This window comes from Myotis lucifugus, unplaced genomic scaffold (assembly GCF_000147115.1).
Source record: "Myotis lucifugus unplaced genomic scaffold, Myoluc2.0 scaffold_31, whole genome shotgun sequence".
Lineage (NCBI taxonomy): Eukaryota > Metazoa > Chordata > Mammalia > Chiroptera > Vespertilionidae > Myotis > Myotis lucifugus.
This window is the reverse complement of record NW_005871079.1, coordinates 223,385-245,065: the sequence shown is the minus strand read 5'-3', so window position 1 is coordinate 245,065 and position 21,681 is coordinate 223,385. Positions and strand designations below refer to the sequence as shown.

General features: G+C 42.9%; 1 protein-coding gene across 3 annotated transcripts in view; it reads left to right on the top strand.

The window, feature by feature from the left end:
* The window catches only part of APBA1 (amyloid beta precursor protein binding family A member 1), a 179,302-nt gene that overhangs the window by 91,724 nt on the left and 65,897 nt on the right, over positions 1–21,681 (top strand). The window contains exon 1 of one of the 3 annotated variants that reach the window (XM_014454087.2): positions 16,417–16,530. The exons of the other annotated variants lie outside the window; for them this stretch is intronic. The gene's annotated coding sequence lies outside the window, so the exon portion shown is untranslated. Of the gene's footprint in view, positions 1–16,416; positions 16,531–21,681 lie in introns of those variants that run through there. 3 annotated transcript variants of the gene reach the window in all.

The window sequence follows — 21,681 nt, the reverse complement described above, 5'->3', positions numbered from 1 at the left end:
TGCCGTTCTTGGAAACTAAAGAACCCTAACTAATTGGACAATACAAGAAGATTTTGTTCCAGGGACGGCGGCATGTTCAGTGGAGTTTGCAGAGATTTGATTGCACGCCGCTGTGCAGTGGGCTGCTGGGGCCTGCAGAGCCTCTTAACCTCGTTGTGCTGATTTCCCTGCAAGGACAAGGCGCGCCGGTTCACTTGCCCTCTCCTTCTGGCCCAGCAGTCCTCACAAGCTCAGTGCTATTTGTGATTCATTTTGATTTGGTTCAGAGAAATACAACTACAGAATTGCAAGGGTGACATACTGCTTTTCTGTAATTCAGGAGAGATTATCTGTCTTAAGTAGAGGGACCATTCCATTTATCACCCAAACTTGGATGCTTTTGAGCACAAAAGGAAACACTAGGCCTATTAAAATTATATCAGTTGCCTGGCCCCTGCATGGCTCAGTGGTTGAGCGTTTGACCTATGAACCAAGAGGTCACATTTTGATTCCTGGTCAGGGCACATGCCCAAGTTACAAGCTTGGTCCCCAGTGGGGGAGGGAGTGTGTGCAGGAGGCAGCCAATCGATGATTCTCTCTCATCATTGATGTTTCTGTCTCTCTCTCCCTCTCCCTGCCTCTCTGAAATCAATAAAAATGTATTTTAAAATTACATAAAATCTCTTGGAAGACAGCTTAGCAGTTTCTTAACAAAACTACACATACTCTTTCCAAACATATGATCCAGCAATTGTGTTCCTTGATATTTACTGAAAGAAGTTTAAAACTTGTGTCTGCACAAAAACATGACCATGGATGTCTATAGCAACTTTATTCATAATTGCCACAACTTGGAAGCAATGGATAAATAAACTGTGTTACATCCAGACAATGGAATATTACTTAGCACTAAAAAAAAAAAAAAAAAAAGAGCTATCAAGCCATGAAAAGCTATGGAGGAAACTTAAATACATACTACTAAGTGAAAGAAGCCAATCTGAAAAGGCCACATACTGTATGATTCCAATTCTCTGCCATTCTACAAAAGGCAAAACTGTGAGGACAGTGATAAGATCAGTGATTGCTAAGAGTTAGGAGAGAGAAGAAGATGAAAAGGTAGAACACAAGGGAATTTTAGGGCACTGAAACTATCCTGTATGGGAGATACAAGTCATTATACATTTATCAAAATAAGTACATCAAAATGTACAACACAAAAAATAAACCCTAATGTAAACTATGGCCTTTGATGACAATGATGTCTCAATGTAGATTCATCTACTGTAACAAAAGTAGCACTCTGGTGGGAGATGTCATAGTGGGGCAGGGGAGGAGGGAGGTTTATTTACTCTACTTTCTGCTCAATTTTGCTGTGAACCTAAGACTGTTTTAAAAAATAAAGCCTACTTTTTAAAATTATATAATTTTTGGGCATATTTATTTATTAATCAGTTTTATTATGAATAGATATATTTTGTAACTATTTCAAAAATAAAATTAGTTTTTATAAAAGTAAAAAATATTTTAAATATAAACTGGGATTATCCCAGGAATCAGGTATCACATTAGTTTCAAGCAACATACTCTGATTTGAAACTAAAAAGAAAAAATTAGCATGTTTATTAGTAAACTAGAGGCCCAGTGCACAAAATTCAGGCACCTCAGCCCGGCCTGCACCCTCTCACAATCCGGGACCCCTTAGGGGCCTAAACCAGCAGTTGGACATCCCCCAAGGGGTCCTGGATTGCGAGAGGGATGTCCGACTGCTGGTTTAGGCCTGATCCCTGCAGGCCTGTGGGAGCACACTGACCACCAGGAGGCAGCTCCTGCCTTGAACATCTGCCCCCTGGTGGTCAGTGCACATCATAGCAACTGGTCAACCAGTTGTTCTGGTCATTCTGTTGTAAAGATCACTTAGGCTTTTATATATGTAGATTGCTTTTCTATCATAGATTTCTCCTTCTTTGGGGCACATATGCTATCAAGCTTTCCCCCTTTTTTTCTAGGGTTTTATTACTAATTTATTGAGTAACTCATACTGTACCCATACTCTACCAAGTGCTTTACATACATCAAGTTAGTCCATACTAAGTAGAGGCTTGCTCATCCATTCACTCAAACATCCGTATAGGACACTTGTTAATTGTCACACACTGTTCCAGACCCTGGGAACACAGCAGTGGTGGGGGAGGAAGGCAATAAACAAATAGGTAATATGTCAGGTGAAAAGTGCTATGAAGAAATAAGAAAAAAGTAAGAAATCTAGAAATACTAAATAAAATGAAGAAAAAGAAAATAGAAAGATAAACAGGTGGTGACGGGGGACTGCTATTTTAGATTGTCAGAGAGAACTGCTGAGGAGAAACATGAGGAAATGACAGGAATAAGCCATGTGACCATCTGGGGGAAGATCATTCTAGACCAGGGGTGGGCAAACTTTTTGACTCGAGGGCCACAATGGGTTCTTAAACTGGACCGGAGGGCCGGAACAAAAGCATGGATGGAGTGTTTGTGTGAACTAATATAAATTCAAAGTAAACATCATTACATAAAAGGGTACGGTCTTTTTTTTTTTTTTTAGTTTTATTCATTTCAAACGGGCCAGATCCGGCTCGCGGGCCGTAGTTTGCCCACGGCTGTTCTAGACAGAGGGAACAGAGACTGCAAAGGCATTTTTGGAAGAGCAAGGACACTAGTGTGGCTGAGCAAAGGTTAGCTGAAGGGCGCATAGGATTTGAGGTCAGGGTGGCAGTGGTCAGGGTGACCCGATTGGATGAGGCCCATAGATCATTGTAAGCATTTGGGGTTTTGCTTAGTGGAAGACAGGAAACCACTGGAGGAGTTACACGATGTAATTTGCATTTTGGCAAGATTGTGGAGCCTGGAGACAGGTGAGGAAGCTGTTGAAATAGTCCAGGTAAGACTGGCAGGGGTTGCAGCGGAGAGTGTAAGAAGTGCTTGGTTGGTTCTTGATCTGTTTTGAAAGCAGAAACAATAAGAGTTGATCTGATATAGGATCTGAGAGAAAGGATTTAGGGGTGATGCCAAGGTTTTGCCTGAGCAACTTCAGGAAGGGCAGTGAGGAAGACTGTGGAGGGAGCAGGTTTAGAAGGAAATGTCAGAAGTTCACTCTTAGACACGATATTGAGGTGCCTGGCAGGCACCCAGGATAAGAGGGCAAGGAGGCAGGTGTCGACAAGAGTTCAGGGGAAGGCTCTGAACTGGGACTGTAAATGGGAGGACTGTCATTGTGTAGGGCATGTATAAGCCGGGCGTCTGCCTGAGATCACCTGAGGGGACAGGGTAGACGGTGAAAAGAAGGGTCGGAGGACTGAGCTCTCCAATGGGAAGAGGCCTGGGAGATGAAGAGGAGCAGCAGGGCGGGGAACCAGAGGAAGTGGTGTCCTGAAGCCAGGAGAGAGAGAGGGTGTGATCAGCGGTATCAGATCTGCCCTCGGTCAAAGCCAGTGACTGCCACATTTTGCAGTATGGCACTAGTTGGTGACCTGGACAAAACCTGATTCAGTGGAGTGGCCGGGTGAGAGCCCAACTGGAATGGCCTTCAGGCAGAACAGCAGAGAAAGGAGAAACCAAGAGACAGGCTGAGGCGGGTTGATAACCTTGCACTTGGGAGCCCGTCTTGTACGCGGCTGAGTCCGGATTCTAACTCCGATCTTTCCTACCCCAAAGTCTGGGCAGTTTACAGTAGCGGAGAGAGTCCTGGGTCAGGAGTCAGTGCATCTTTGACACTAAGCAGCTATGTAACCGTGAGAAACTCATCATTCAACAAATGTATCTGAGGTCCTCCTGGGCGCCAGGCACCGTGCTGGGTGTGAGGGCTGGGTAACCCAGACCCCTGACCCAGACTAGGGGGTGGGAAAGGAAGTTAAGGATGGCTCCGAGAAAGGTGAAGCGCTCTAGTTCTTCTCCTCATAAACAAATGGCCAGGTTGGGTCAGGAAAGCCCTAAGTTCTTTCTTTTTATTATTTATTATTTTTTTATTGTTGACGGTCTACATGCTTTTTTTAATCCTTGAATTCCGTAGATGAGGGATATAAGTGAATCCTTTCACCTACAGATTAGGAAGGGAAAACCGGCATAGAATTCCCAGCCTCTCCAGGGTGTACCGCCGAGGTATTTTCAAGATGCCATCTGCTAATTAGAATTTTGAATCGAGAGAAATGTGTGCAGGCACTTTGTGTGCAATTAGAGCAGCAGATTAAAAGCATTAGAAGTGGCCTCATTCACTTCCCAAACTGTTCAAATTGATTTTATAATTTTCTGCCCATGTAAGTGGCCAGATCCCATACGGAGAGGAACCACTGGTAGATTTTAATGAGATTACCGTCATCAACCAAGGAAAAAGGTAAAAAAGCTTTCATAGAAAAATATAACCGTGGCTACATGTAGAGAAATATAAATTCCTTGGAGTTGAAGGGGAATTACTAAGATTGGTGGGGAGGCACCTGGAAGTAGCTACTAAAATTTGAACTTGTTAGTTTGGATGACATGACTTGGGGTCTGGCATCTGCTTTAACATAATCCAAGAGGAGGGCGCAGTGGGTCGGGGCATGGAGGCTCAGGACTGGCCTTTAATTGTGTCCGTAAGGCTTGCAGCCTCTCTGTCACATGAAGAGAATAATGACTCTATTTCCTTTTGCTCTCCATATGTTTGACATTTTCCATAATAAAAATTGTTTTATCATGTGTATTTCTTTCAACCAGCCATCTAAACTTTTAGGAATTTATTCCATAGAAATAATTGTATCAGCCCATATGGGTATGTATCTATGAGGGTGTTTATTGAAGCACGGTATTGAAAAATATGGAAATAACCTAATAATCGTTAATATGAAAATGGTTATGTAAACCAATATATATGTTGACATCATTAAACAGAATAAATTAGGGGAAACAATCTTATACAACATCAAGGAAAACTCACACCATCTACCTAATCTTTTATTCTTAAGTATGGACAGGAATCACCAAGTATGTGGAGAAAACTTGAAGCACAAAAGAGAAAGGCCAAGATAAAGAGAAAAGGCCAGCCCAGAGGAAACAGAGACAATCGAGGAAACTCCGGAAAAACAGTAGCTCTCAGTAGTATGTTCAAAGAGATCCATGAACTCATAAGGTCCATTTTTAAATGACATGAAATCGGATAATAAAAAAAGGATGAGTTCTTAGAGATTAAAGATAGACTATCCAAAAGTTCAACAGAAGGACTTGAGGAAAATAAGCTGAGGATATTTAATAAAACATAAAGCGAGAAGAGAAAGAGGTGGAAACAGTAGAGAAAAGATAAGAGAAGTGGAGGACCAATCCAAAAGCTCTAATACAGTCACTAGGGAAAACAGAATGGAAGTTCCTCAAAAAATAAAAAATAGAACTACCATGACCCAGCAATTCCACTTCTGGGTATTTATCCAAAGAAAATTACAACAGGATCTCAAGGAGGTAGCTGCACTCCCGTGTTTATTGCAGCATTATTCACAACAGCCAAAAGATGGAAACAGGCTAAGTGTCCATCAGTGGACTAATGGATCAAGAAAATATTATAGATATGTTGTGTCTAAAGGAGGAAATCCTGCCATTTGTGACAACATGGATGGAACTTGAGGGCATTATGCTAAGTGAAATAAGTCAGACAGAAAAGACATACTGTGTGATTTCACTTTCATGTAGAATCTAAAATATCTTAACTCATAGAAGCAGAGAGTAGAATGGTGGTTACCAGTGGCTGGGGAGTGTGGAAAATGAAGAGGAATGAATTCTGGAATCTAATGTGCAGGAAGGTGATTATAGTTAATAATCCTATCTAATAAAAGGGTAATATGCAAATTGACCCTAACAGAGGACCAACCAGGAATGACTGGTCGCTATGACATGCACTGACCACGAGGGGGAAGACGCTCAATGCAGAAGCTGCCCCCTGGTGGTCAATGCGCTCCCACAGTGGGAGCTCTGCTCAGCCACAAACTGGGCTGATGGCTGTGAGTGCAGCGACGGTAGCGGGAGCCTCTCCCACCTCCTCGGCAGCACTAAGGATGTTCGACTGCGGCTTAGGCCCGCTCCTGGGCTGCCAGAGGAATGTCTGACTGCCAGCTTAGGCCCGATCCCCCAGGCAGCAGGCCTAAGCTGGCAGGTGGACATCCCCTGAGGGGTCTCAGACTGTGAGAGGGCGCAGGCCAGGCTGAGGGACCCCCCCCCCCACCCCTGAGTGCATGAATTTTTGTGCACCAGGCCTCTACTACTGTATTATATACTTTAAACTTGCCAGAGAGTAGATATTACATGTTCTCATCGCACACACACAAAGGAACAGTAATAATATGACATAATGGAGGTGTTAGCTAACACTAAGGTGGGAATCATTTTGCAGTATATAATTGGGTCAGATCAACAGGTTGTACACCTTAAACTTATACAAAGTTATATGTCAATTATATCTCAGTAAAGCTGGGAAAAGAAAAGACTCCAGCATATGAGCAACAGGAGTCTCAGGAAGCAAAGCCAAAGAAAATGGCAGGGGAAGAGGAAGGAAATTATCAAAGAGATAATAGAACATCCCCAAAACTGAAGAGAGACACAAACCTTCAGATTGAAATGGCCTACCAAGTGCAGAAGACAATGATTAATTAAAGAGTTAAAGCCTCATTCTCCTGAAATTCCCAAACATTAAGAACAGGAGCAATATGTTGAAAGATACCAGAGAGAAGAAAACTACAGGAGGATATGAATTAGGCTAACAGCAGACTTCTCAGCAGCAGCCTTGGATGCTGGAAACACGGCTCCAGCATGGTCCTCAGACCAGCGGTGGGATCATCATCTGGGGCTTCTTAGCCATGCAGACTCTCAGGCCCCACCCCCGGCCCACCAGTGAGAATCTGCCTTTTAGTAAGATCTCCAGGTGACTCATATGCACACAAACAGGCTAAAACACAAAGGATGATGACTTCATCGTATGAAAAAAAAAATGATGAACATAGAATTCTATGCCCAACGATCAATTGAGTATAAAGGCAAAATCAAAGCACTTTAAGGCAAAATACAAAAAAATGTACCATTCGGGTGAGTGATGTTGGTAATGGGGGAGGCCATGCATGTGTGGGGACAGGGTATACAGGGACATCTCTGTACCTCCCTCTCAATTTTATTATAAAGTTAAAAATACTCAAAAGATGGTCTTTAAAAAAAAGGCTAGTATTTAAAATTACAAATGTAACCAATAAAAAGTGTAATTTTTATACATTGGGAGACAGAAGGAAAGGAAAGACTAAGTGAACTAAATTCTACGTTTTCATCTTTCATCATCTTTCATAGCAGGAAGTCAATAGATATTGCCTAAATTAACTCAGTAAATTGTGATATATGATGTAGATATGGAGCGAAAAGCAGAAACAGGATATGTTCTCACCGGATCCGCAGTGATTCTTTTCTAGAGCGGAGCGTTAATGACTTGTTTTGAGGCCCCACTGAAATGTTCCCTGCGCTGGTTGATGAGAATAACATAAACAAGTCCACATCGTTATTGTAGTAACACATTAAAGGTTCATTTACTGGCAGTGGCCGTCCAGTGCAGTGTATTTCTGGTCAGTAGGCAGTTTTCCTTCCCTTGGTTGAATCAGAGATTTGGACCGTTGGTTTTCTTGTGATTCTGGTATCCTGCAGGCCCCAGACTCTTACTTAGCCAGTGGAGGGGGCAGGAGAGCAGGGAAAAGGCAAACTCCCCTCTTCAGGGACCCAGCCCGGAAAGGACTGCTCACTTCCACTCTCATTCCCGTGGAGAGAACTGGTCCTGGCCCCACCCGAATAAGGAGGGCTTGGAACTGTAGCTCTTGGTGACAGTCTTACCTTACAGAGGGTGAGCTCAAATTTTTGGTGGCAACAAACCATTTCTGCCACATCCTATTCACATCCAAATAGCCATGTAGAGATGGCACGCACCCCTTGCCCTCTCCTCAGAAAGGACATGTGGATGCTGGACACTGGACAATCAGGTGTCCTGTGGCTAGAAAGGATGGCATGTTGATCAGATCTGCTTTGAGTTGTCTGAATGTTTTTAATTCCTTTCCCTTGCTCTGGTGTCATTGAACCATGCATCATTTTGTAATTGTTTTCTGTCATTTAGTACATCTGTCTTTTGTACCATAACTAGATAGCATGTCCTCTTTGTAACTTAATACATTGGCATCTTGGTGGAAGGAGGTGTGACAAGAGAAGAGGCAGCATCCTGCTCCCTGCTGGCGGCTTCCTTGACACCTGGGGGACTTAGAACAAGCCCTTTACCCTCTCCACTCACTGGTGTCCTTACCTGGAAGATGAGGGACTTGTTGGGCTTTACCAACCCTTTCAGTTTCAAACTTTTGTTACCGTTATAATTCCATCCATCAGTGAACTGATAACAGTTGAGTTTCTGGAATGCAAATGAGAGGCCACAGCCTGAGTTATAAGCATAGTGACTCTTCAAGTCCTTTCCCTCCCCTGCAGTCTGTCAACAGAAACCTCACTCTTGAATAGCAAGGCTCAAAGAGAAACAGGTTGAGTAACAGCGTGGTAGGAAGAAGGCTGGTGAGAAATTTCCATCAGTGACAGAAGAGGAAGGTTTTATTGGATTCGGCTGTCAGCCCCACCACAAAGCCCCCCTCGGCTAGAACGGTGATAGAGTTCCAGGCACTTCACAGTTCCCCAAGCAGCCACCTTCCCCATGAGGGAGGCAGAACTGGTTATTATTTTCATGGCTTTCTTAGTTTTTTTAAAAAAATAGGTTCATGGTTCAAACATCAAAAAGTACAAAAAGGTAGAGGGTGAAAAGCTTTCGCCCCACCCTACTCCCCCATCTGCCCAATTCTCCTTCCTCAACCTCCCCCCAAAAGAAACAACTATTGGTATTAGGTCATTTCAGCGAGTTTTACACATATACATTCTTTCCCCCTCTTCTGCCTTTGTGATGATTCTTGTTACTCTCTGTTCTGACCTTGTGTTAATTTACTATACCAGGGAGTTTGCTCTATTATCTGTACAGAAAGCTCACCCTTTTGTCTTTCATAGAATTCTATGTATAACATATTTTACCAGTTTCCTAATATGGACATTTTAGTTGTTTCAGGTCTTTTGTCATCACAAGCTACGCTTTAGTAACTTAAAGTTGTACGAAAGGCATTTTACACACTATGTATGAATATATACATAAATTCCTCAGAGTGGCAATTTTGATACTTTCAAATTACCCTTCATCGGCCCGTTTTCTACATGAGGACAGGTGCTAAGAATGTGTGATTGCAAATCCAGGGATGTAAACAGCTTGCCCGCGCACAGCTGTGATTTTCCTGAGTTGGAGCTGGCTGGGGGTGGGTCACACCAGGTCAGACAGGTTGGCACTAGAAGCTGAAGCGGGCACCCATGCGGTGGGCAATCGGAACAGCAGCTCACCCAAGCGCAAGCTGCAAGAGCGAGGCTCGGTCGCAGCACAGCGTGCTGGGCGGTCACAGTGGCAGATGTGAGCTGAACGCCGCCAGTGTCTGCACAGGCACCTTGTGAGCCAGAGCCCAGGGCGTAGACACCAGCCTGTCAGAGGCTCTGGAAATAGCAGTTACACACGCACCACAAAATAGCCTGTGAGCCAGACTCCCTGCGCCCATGGGATTCCTGCCACCCACACCTGCATTCATAGGGCCTTAGGACTGGGACAATGTCATTTAAGCTCTAGTGAGGGGAAGGGGGGTAGTTTTAAAAAGTGGAACAGCCTTGCTTGCCTATTTTAAATAAGGAAATATATATATTTAAATATAATATATAATTTATTTACAGGATGTCCCCCAAAAAATATATACACACTTTAACAGCTGATAGCTCAATTTTGAGAACGAAATGTATTTTAATAAACACCGCCTTTATAATTATTCAAAGTGTGTGTGTACATTTTTGGGGGGACACCCTATATTTATGTTACATAGAATATATTTAAATATAGCACATTTACATTATTTATGTGTATAATATTTATATAATATATACCTATATATCTATACTTAACATATACATGGGAGTGGGCAAAAGTAGGCTTACAGTTATAGTACAAATAAATAAAATTAAATTAATAAATGATAATACAAGAATAAACTCTGGGTTTTGCATACTAACAACTGTAAACCTACTTTTGTCCACCCCTGTATATTATATTAGCATGCATAATATAAAGTATGTTTTAATATATATAAATATATATTTAAATAAGGACATATATTTTTATATACTTTACTTCTTAGAGCAGTTTTAGGTTCACGGCAAAATTGAGCTGAAACTACAGAGAGTTCCCTTCCACCCCCGTCCGCACATGCAGTCTCCCCACTGTCGACATGCTGCACCCGAGGGCGCATTTGTTACAACTGATGAGCTACATTGACACGCCATCAGCACCCAAAGACCATAGTTCACATGAGGGTTCATTCTCGGTGTGGTACATTGTAAGGGTGGACAAGTACATTTTTTATTCTTGTTCTCAGTGTCCTATTACCTCATTTAACTCTTGAATAACTCTATGCGGTGGATGCTATTGCTACCCCCATTTAGAGGAGAGGAAACCGAGGCACAATAAAGTGAAGTGACTTGTCCAAGGTCCCATAGCTAGTAGCGTTGGAACTGAATTTGAAGCCAGGCAGTCTGATTCAGTGTGGTTTTTAACCACTATGCAGCCTCTGACTCAATTCCCAGCTCTTACTAGTACATTCTCTTTCCCCTCCCCACCCCTCCTCCAGGTGGCAGTAGAGGGCTCTCTGTGTTCTTACTCTGCAGGGCTTCCCCATAGCCTCATTGCCGCTGGAGGAATCTTTGAGAGACTTCTGCTGTTCTCTGCAGCAGAAGCCTTGGGTGCTGAAGGGCAGGAGCTGTGGGTTGGCTGTAGCCATGAGCATGAGAGTTACTGGTGTGGGGGACAGAAGGGAAAGGGAGGGTGAGGCTGGGAGTAATTGAGAGGGGAAAGGAGCAGGGACAGTGACTCTGGACTCCAGGTCCAAAGACACCTGAGATTAAAGGACAAGGGTGAAGATTGCAGGAGGGATGAACATGGGACCAATCCCCTTGGGAAACGGCTGACCAGACAGTATACTACTTAGATCTGGGTCACAGCAACAACCAGCATTTTCACTCGTTCATTTCTTTGTTATTCATTATCTCCTGTTATTTGGAGAGAAATTTCTGATAACATGAGAGAAGCCCTGTGGCTGACGACTGAAAAGGAAGACGTGGGAAAATTAAACCAATTAGGTAATTGTGTGATGAGCAATGCAATCTCTCACCTCAGTCTTCGCTATGAAATCATCAGTAAAATCGACACTATTTTTGTTTGTTTGATTTTTGTTAATCCTCACCTGAGGATATCTTTTCTACTGATTTTTAGAGAAAGTGGAAAGGAGGAAAGAGAGAGAGAGAGAGAGAGAGAGAGAGAGAGAGGTGAGAGAGAGACACACATGGATTGGTTGCCTCCTATATGTACCCTAACTGTGGCTGGGGATAGAATCAGCAACCTAGGTACATGCCCTTGACCAGGAATTGAATCCATAACCCTTCATTGTGTGGGCCAATATTCTACTTCGCCACATCAGCCAGGGCCACACTATTTTTTTTAAATATACATATTTTTTATTGATTTCAGAGAGAAAGGGAGAGGGAGAGAGAGAATCATCAAATGGCTGCCTCCTGCATTCCCCACACTGGAGATCGAGCCCACAACCCAGGCATAGGCCCTGACTGGAATTGAACCTTGACCTCCTGGTTCTGTAGGTCTATGCTCAACCACTGAGCCACGCTGGCCCGTCTATGCTATTTTTTAACAAATCAAGTTAAAAAGAACTTTCTTTGGAGAAGCTTGTGTCTTCCCTCAAGGTGACTGAGAAGTTGTGGGTCCTAGAAAATCAGGTTTGAATTTCACTGATCTGTACATATTTGGGGCCTAAATGAGATCAGTTAACTAGAAGAAGAGTGTAGAGTGCAGATACCCTATCTCTTTACATTCTAGTCAGCAGGTCCAATGAACTCTTAAGAGTGTCTAGACGATCCATGAATAATTTTAAGAGAAAGTCGTTTTCTTCTTTCCCTACATTGTGTTTCTTTCCCTGATAACTTTTTGTAATGTGACTAAATTGAGAGAATTGATTATTGTGGGAGGCTTGGAATCAACATGGGGTTTCTGGCTCATCAAATTTAAATTTAAGTCATCACCAATATTGCTACCTAATAGTTGCTTAATAGATTTGGGGAGTTATGCAGCCATATTGTCAGGGAGCAAATCTTTTGGGATTCAGCTTTTTAATCATCTCATTTATATCAGATTTGGGGCATAACTGAAAAAATGTTTGAGGACTATGCCAGCACACTGCTTTCTTGACCTGTGAATAAAAAAGAAGCTTGGAAACAAGAATTTAATTTGAAGCGTCATAATTAGGATCGTGGCTGGCATTCTGGTGTGAATTTTAAAAGAAAATGCTAGGGAGAGCTACAGCAAACTTGAGGGAATAGAAAGAAGCAAGTTAACTGACTTTCTAATGAGCCCAATAATTTGTAAAAGTAACAATAGCAGTAAATTTGAGGTGATGTGGTCTCAAAGGAACGAGTACACTTTAATGAATTACTGTTCAATTCATCCTTGGCCTGATATTCACGTTCCCATCAGCGTGAAGCACTGAGCCTCTGACAACTAACAGCTGACCTGATTTTAGAGATTTACTGTCTTTACCACTATAGTATTGTGTCTATGGCTCTCTGTGTAATAACAGAAATATCAGAACAATGGCTGAAATTGATTATAACTGGTGATTTAATAGCCCTGAACTGAAGGTAATGTAGCAACAAAGATAATAAACGTGGTGGCGTGAGGAAGGAAAGTTGTGCAGGAGCATCAAGAAAGGGATTTAACAGGAGGAAAAATGACAAAAAGGAAGAGAAAAAAATGCCAAGTTTTTGCAACCCTCAATAAATATGGGTTATGTAGATATGTTTGACTTATACCAGGGGCATTTCACAAAAACTCAGATAGACCTTTAATTGGTTTTGATTTCCAGAGAATACCCTTTGAGTTTTCCATAAAATTTGTAAGAGTTCCCCTCTGAGTTTCCATGATTGCCTTAAGCTTATTTCATGCATTTTATTGGAATCAGAATAATAAATGAATGATTTGATTGTTAAAGTGCTAGAGACAGAGGGCCAGACAATAGGAAGTCTGCATACATTCAGAACTTTCTCTTTAATCAAAGGCTGGGTTGTGATCAGAGCTTTCGGGTTGGCCCGTCTGAATGAATCCAAGTGGAGGAATTAATTTTCCGGCCTGGTTAAGTGGTAGCCACAATGACACAGATTTCAAGGTGGGTGAAAGTACCCAGCCTGATTCTGTAATAATCACAGAAGAATGTGTTCGTCCAAACGGCCTCCTGTCCCTCTGTTCACTCTGCAAGAATAAAGGCCTGTGTTAAAGATGTGGCCATTGGCCAAAACCATTGTTAAAGCCCTGTTTTGGAATTGACTTCGGTGCTTGAACCAGAGTCTTTTCAGTAATCTTGGCTGCTGCACATCTTCAACCTTTAGGGGTGGGTGTGACATTTGGGGAGCAGCAAACAGCATTCGCAGCAAAATCTTGTAAACAAGGTGGGTGATAAAACTGGGTGATACCCTTTGAGGTTAAAAATCAAATATGACTAAATATGACTGTAGAATATTAAAAATGATTAACTGGTAGCTTCAAAGCCCTCCAATTAACTTGGAAATCCATTCCAATATAGGAGTGGCCAGAGTGTTTTGAGCAAAGGCAGTGCCCTTGGAACCTGTTAGTATAGAGTCTGCCAAGGTGACCAATCTAAAAGGGATTACACCAATGTAGATGTTTGTTTAAAAAAATCAATTGAATCACTTTATGGGCTTAGTGAAATGTAATAGGAAGAACATGAGCAATGAGAGCCAGATGGGTCTACCTCCACCCCTTTCAGCTCTGAGTGACCTTGGACAATTTATTTAAGCTGTCTGAGCTTCTGCTTCGAAATTGGCCAGTGGAGATCATAATTTCCATTGGGACTGTTGTCAGGGTTAGGAATATAGCATGTAAAGTGCCGTATATACTGGCCTACATATAGTACAGGGTATGTGGTTATTGTTTGATGGATTTATTTATACCCAACCTTATTTCAAAATGGATTAAGTGCTTGTTTTCTGTCCCTACATGGCCTTATTCAGGAAAGAGTAGCATTAATAAATGGACCATGTTCTCAAGTTATTTATATTAACATTGTTTTAATTTTTTCTTTTTAAATACTATGTTAACTATATCTGCTAAGTAATAATTATGATATGGACAAAAAATGCACTAGTTACTGTTAAATAGCACTTATACTAGTAAAGTGTCAGATACTGTTCTAAGTATTTTATATACAAACGTATCACCCAGTAATCCTGTGATGTAGGTAATATTACTATCCCCATTTTAGAAATGATAAAATTGGAGCATTTGCTATGAGTAAGTTATCTAAAGTGAAAGAGCTAGTAAGTGATGAAACCAGGAAGCAAATTCAGGCAGTCTGTTGCCCACACCTGTCCCCTTAACCACTGTCACGCTTCACTAAGTATCATTGGATGATCCTTTAAGGATCTATTTGATATCTGAAGACTATCAAGGACCATTCATGGCTAACGCTTGTAAATACGGAGGGGGCTAATCCTTTGAGGTCAAAAATCAAATATGACTAAATATGACTATAGAATATTGAGAATGATTCGCTGGCAATTTAAAATCCCACAAGTTAACTTTGAAAGCTGTTCCCATAAGGGAGTGGCCAATGCGTTTTGAGAAAAGGCCTTGAAGCACGTGTAGAGTCTACCAAGCCTGTGAGAAGAATCAGGACCCACTCACCTGTGCTGAGCGGGTGCTAGAAGGCAAATTCAGTTGCACGAATGGACAAAGGTTCCATTCAGCAAGCTAGTCACTATCTTTAAGGGATATGGCAACCACCAACAAGTGGCCATCCAGACAAGCTGTTGGCATTCTTGATCGAGAAAATGGGGTATCCAAGGTGATGAGGCAGCCAACATTGGGGCAATCTGTCCTCGGGGGACAACTCAAATCACAGGATGGAAGATCAGGGTCCAGATCCTAATTCTTGGGGGAGGAACAAAGCTAGGTGTAAATTGGGATTGCATAGGGACTGGGAATGGGCTGAGCCTATAGTTGATGGACAGTAGAAGGTTAAGTAGCCTCACTGTGGGAAGAAGAAAGGTGTTGAGCAAGCATGTCAAACTCGCGGCCTGAGGGCCGCATGCCTCGTTTATTTGGCCCATAGAGGCTGCAACACAGAATCAGGCTGGCTTTTATGCCTATTATGCTTCCTGTGTGGATTTCCTCCATCAATTCCCTGAATGCTGAGTAGCCTGGGGAGAGGCAGTGCAGTGGATCTGGAAAGACACAGCAGAGTCTGGTGCAGTATTTCTTAAGGTGCCACCTTCATGATTTTTACTATAGCTATACTGTTTCTTGTTTTACACTTTTATTTAATTGAAATAGTTATTGATTTATTTCTTTGTCATATACCAACACGAGTATTACACTTTTGGTATCAGCTAGGATCCCAGTTGGAAATAGATAGGGCACTCAAATTAGGTAACATGCAGGGAGACCAAGAGATGAATAGAAGGACTATTTACAAAGGGGTGGACTTGTGGGATCCCACTACCCCTACTACCCATAAGCCCGAAGGGGAGGGGAGGGAGCCATCGAGTGAAACCATGTGGAGAGGGACCATTTGACAGGGGCTATGCCTTCCAGACTAGGGGCATTGCCAGCCTGAGATAATATTGTAGGGAGGGAACTGGGAGAATAAATATCTCAGCCTCAGTCTCCGCCCTTTCTCTGATGTCCCATCAGAGCTCCCCATTGGCCAAACCCAAACAGAAGCCAGAGGAACTGGGAGCTCTTGAGGCAGCCCAAAGAGGCACAGAGCAGGGTGGAGAAGGTACCGAGTGGATCTGGAGGGGGAAACTGAAGATGACCAGCTCACACATCTTCATCAAAGTGGGCTAGGGTCAAGGACACAGCCCTGAGGTCCAACCACAGAGACCTCCCTCAGGTTGGCATCTAGCCATTCAGCAACATTCCTTGGGTTCAGGTACTCAACTTACTCTGAAACCATTACCAATACTATCTGTCAAGCCATGCTTTACAGTTTCAGGCACAAAGGATATTAGGGGAAATGAAATTCCATTTTGCTGAGGCAAGAGTTCTGTGTGAGGAGGGTTTTTCTGACTATGTGAGCCAATTTTAACGGAAAATGATTTTAAGGAGGAGTAATGTGTGTTCTGTATCCATCTTGGGTCCTATCCAGTATCACTAAATTTAACTTCCAAATGAATCAAAGGAGGTTAAGCTTTAATGAACTGTGTTATTCTTTCTTGTTAATAGATGCACTATGTTTAGAAGAGCTGATGATTTGCGTGGGCCTCCTGGTGTCCTCTGGATTCCCTGTAGATGTTTCACAATTGATCTACCTCCTGGAAAGAAAACGTATTTATAGGGTAGGGGAGATAGATAAGAATATCTGGATATTCTTATGCTGTCATTCTTTCTTTTTAATAAAACAAGAATCATTAATCTTTCAGCCTATGCAGATTGTGTGTGTGTGTGTGTGTGTGTGTGTGTGTGTGTGTGTGTACACTACATCCAGGGTATAATCTTATTTGGCAACCCCAACTGTTTGTTGCTATGGAAACTAACATATCACCCCAGTCTCTGTGTCATTGGCAGCCCCTCCGATGGCTTGGTAGCAGACGTCCTGTTGACTGGAACAGTATGTGTGCAGGTGGAATAGAATAGGCCAAAGTCCCAAGAAATAGGATGTTCCTTCCAACTCCACTGGGGGGATATGAGGACCATTCATTAAGTCCATGGGAAGTAATTGTACTTCTTAAATATATGCAAAAGAATGAGTACTTATATAAATGGAGTCATGTTCATCCAAGTTTTTTCAGGAGAGAGGAGAGCTGGGAGTCTTCTTTTCCCACTTCTCCACCCTCTACCTTCATGTTTTTCCCTACACCTGCATTACTACCACCCTGAAACTCCCCACACCCACCAACACAGTACCCTTTGGTGTAACCACCTGGTATAATTCATTTTGTTCTTTTTTTACATTACATTTTGTCTTCAGTATGCTCCTTCTTCTACTTCTCGATGTGTTAAAAGGGAGAATTTACTGGAAATTCCTATCAGTGACTACTGAAGGACAGATCAACCAAAGTAATTTACAGCCTTCCCTCCTACTAGTCCCAAACCAACATGAACCTCAGCTAACATTATGAGATACCTGGATTCAACTGCTGAATCACTAAATGTTTTATTTCTAAATGGTGCACCGCAGTGGCGTTCCCTCCCTTTGTTCCCCTTTTCCAGTCTGGCTGTGGAGCATCCCAGAACCAGGCGTCAGAAAGCCACCTGAGCTTCACTCCTGGAAGCCAGGATTCCCTCACTCCTGCAGCCACGATGCCACAGCACCCCCTCTCTGTGTTGTGGAGGGGCTCCTGCTGAGGGGACTGCCTTGCCTGTGTATTCCAGGTCAGCCAGCCTTTGTAGAGGCAGAGGAATCTTCTTTGACCAGCTGCTCCTTGTCCTGCTCTCTCAGCCTCCAGAGGGACATGGGTCATCACTAAGGACATTGATCGGATGACGGCACTCCTCTCTTAGGCTGTAGGCCCTAGGATGCTTATGAGCTCATGAGGTGCAGAATCTGTGTGAACAGCAGCACTTACATGACTCACAAAGGTGATGCAGTTGCTGTTGTTGTTTTAGCTCTAGGCTCCTTTCGTAGCTTGAACCTATTTCTACTTTGCACTGATCACCAGGTGTTATAATCACTGAAGAGTCTGCCCTGGAGGGCTGGGACCACGAGTTAGAAACTTTTGTAGCCCCTTTGCCTAGCACGGTACATGGCACATGTCCAATAAATGCCAACTGGATCAATGCATTCAAGTGCAGGGAAATGTTGAATTACTACAATTCTTCGGGCACTTAGAGCATCAGAAGGTGGATGAGGCTGTATGGGTGGATGAGGCAGCAGAGATTTGAGATGGAGGGACAAACTGAGTGCTTCTCCAGAGGTTGAGCATGCCAATGTCTAGAAGGCCCCAGATACTGGGGGGGAAATTGTTTTCTTTTTAATCATGAAAAATGCTTTAACTACTTTCTATGTACCCTCTGTGCTTGGCACTGGGAAATCTATAATAAAAGGGTAATATGCCAATTAGACCGGATGTCATTCCAGATGTCCTTCGGGACAAAGCCGGGGCCGGAGGGAAGCCAGTGCTGGCAGCCAGGGGAAGGAAGGCCTACTTTTGCACGAATTTTCGTGCATCGGGCCTCTAGTCAAAGATAAATGACAGGTCCTCTTTTCCCAAGGACTTCATGTTTATAAAGAATTGTTACTCAGAATGACAGGTACTATAATAATGATGTATATGATAGACAAGTACCATGGGGAAAAGGGAGGGGTGAATCAGGCCTTATCACCCCCCTGCTTATAAGCCCCATGCGGCATGCCACTGCGCTTGAAATAAAATCCAAATTCTCTACCCTGATGTACCAGGCTCTGTCCCACCCAGCCCCTTCCCCTCTCTGTCCTCATCACCCACCACATCACCCCTTGCTCACTTCCCAAACATTATTTCTGTCCTTGAACAGATCAAGTCCTTTCTCACCTCAAGGCTTGCCCTCAGATCTTTCTGCTTGGCTGCCTCTTTCTTTAGCATTCAGGCCTCTGCTCCATTATCACCTCCTTTGGCCACAGTCTACATAACCTCCTCTACTACCCTGTTTTATTTTCTTCCCAAACCTTTTCACTGAAGTTATCTTGTTCATTTATTAACATAATTGTTGTCTACTTTCCTCTCCTTTCCATTCACCATCCCTGCCCCATGCACTACGATGGTGGGTTCCTGAGAGCAGAGAGGCCTGTCTGGCTTGGTCCCTGCTCTGCCCCAGTGCCTGGAACATTGCCTGGAGGCCAGCACATAATAGAAACGCATCAAGTATGAATTTGCTCTGGGAAAGAGAAGAAAGATTCACCAAAGAAAAGTTGTAGGTAAAAAACAGCTGAGGATAGGAAAGGTGTGAGGGCCAGTGTCAGGACTCTGTGAATTAGAATACAGGGTGCAGGTGAAATGTGGAGGTGAGGCCTGAGGAGCAACATGGCCTGAGGGCTTTGTTTGCCAGGAGCCTAGAGCTAGAGAGCCGGTCAGACAGAAAATTCACCAGTTCTATTCCTTCCCAGGTGTGTGGCCCAGACAATCACCTAACCCTGCAGTGCCCCATATCCTCATTTGTAAATGAGCTGATAATACTTTCTATAAGGAGAATATAAGAGTACTCTCATTGTAGGCTTGTGTGAGGATTCGATGACTCAGTATGTAGAAAACGCCTAGTAGTGCCTGGTATATAGTTGGCTAAGCATTTGCACTAGAGTGGAGTCGCTGAAGAGTTTGAGAAATAGGTTTATAGGATTGAGGTTTGTATTTTAGAAAGATCATCAGGCTGGCAGTGGGAGCGTGGACTGCAGGGGGCTGAGAAATTAGTCAAGGAAACAATTGTGTGGGCAAGACAGACCAAGACTGGGCAACAGTGAGGATGGTACAAGAGTTATTAAGACAATGGACTCAGTCATCAGTTTGGGGAAGGAGATGAGGCAAAGAGACAAGTAGGTAATGATTCCTGGACATGGGGCTTGGGTAATTGTGTGGCTGGGAGTGCCAGTCACCCACACAGGAAATACAGGATGTGGGCCAGGCAATCACCTAACCCCAGGTTTGGGAGCCTGCGGCAGGTTGATTTTGAGTGCTGCGGGAACTCAGGGGGAAGGGGGAGATGCTACTCAGCAAGAAAACTCACCTCTCCCTACATGGCAATATAATATTCACATGCAAGCACTGTACTTATTGGTACTTAATAAATGTTAGCGCTTAATATTTCGTGTTTATAATTTTTGCCTTTAAAGCAAATACTGTGAGAAATTTCTTTGTCCACATCTGAGGGTTGGGTTTTTTGTTTGCTTTGTTTCTGAGATTTCTATAAGCAGAATTACTGGAGCAAAGATATGTTGGAGATTTTAACTCATGTTGCCAAATTCCTTTTCAAAAAGGTTATATATATATATATATATATATATATATATATATATTCTCCAGATATTTTGGGATTCTTTAAAATCAGCTTTAATATTCTTTTATAAATACCATCCCAAAAAATTGCCAGGATATGGGGAACAGTTCTCTCGTGTGCTTCCTATGGACGTGATCACCAATGTTAGCTCCATCTTTAAACGTTGCTAGTTGTGTTTGTCCTAGGGAAGTTCCTCAAGTAAATACCTGTTATTAATCAACATGTTGGCAATACCACAGCCCAAACTTTATTCTCAAAACCATGGCAATAAGTGAAATATAAGCACTCCATGCATAAATACTCCCCTGAGGCTTGGGAGGGGACATAAGGAAAATGTACTCAGTGAATATAAAGCTCCACATTACCAGACTGCATTGTTATAACAGTATTTCCCCCCAAAGGACGGGTTTCTTGCAACTTTCCATGCTATGATGTAGTGTATGCACTTGCGTAGAAATTTAGTTTCCTTTGAATTAATACACGTGCTATGAGAGGGCACCATTGATTGGTCAAATAAAATTATAATGTAGAATAAATTAAAATTTCTTTCTCATGCATATAAAATAGAAAAATCTATTTTCACTGAAGACAGTGACGTGGTCAGTTCTACAAGTGATTATCATGAAGTGCTGGCCATCCGGGTGCTTCGGATGGTTGTTACTGTATTTCTAACTCTGACCACACAGAGCTGACACACCACAGAGGAAGCAGTACCCGGGAGGAGTGTTTGGGATGCTTCGTATCCCTCTGTGGACCCTTGTTTTGTGTCTATCAGACTTAGTTTGTACATAATAGAGTCTTTAACCGGTTGTCTTTTTCAGAGAGTCCTTATAAAGGAAGCATGGGTAGAATGTTCTTGCCCATGTGTTGTACTGAATATCTGTTTTGTATTTCCCATGACCCACTCACTGGAGGCCACTTAACCAGGGGGCCCCCAGCACTAATACTTGCCTCTTCTGTTCAGAGCATTAACCATCCATCAAAGTGTGAATGGAGACTCAGACTTGCTTTCGGAACGCGCTCTTATACCTAGTCCCTAGTCCCTGTTCTCTGGTGGAAATGGGTGAAGAGATTGGCCTTGTTATCCAGTTCTGGCTATAATAGTAATTCACGGAATTTTAGATCCAGTGTATGGGGGAAGTGAGCTAATCAGTGTCCCTTTAAGTGTATTTGTCAGAACTTTGGCCTCTAGGGGTAGAAAATGTTTCCTAGACGAATAAGTTTGGGAAATGCTGAATCCGTATCTCCATCCCCTTGAATATTCACAACGAAATGGCAACTCTAAGTCAGCATTTCCCAAACTTATTTGACCAGGGAGCCTCTTTTCCCTGCGTAATAGCCGTTAACATCCTGCTGTAGGAAATGAGTCCAGTCTCCTAGTGGATGGAGGACCAGAAAATGAAGCCACTTGTGGGAGTAACTGCCGGGAATAGCAGGAGGAGAACCCACTGGTGGTGGACGCCTCCCTCAGAATGGGCTGCCTATTTGCGCTGATAGCAATGGCTTCGAAACATTTGAGA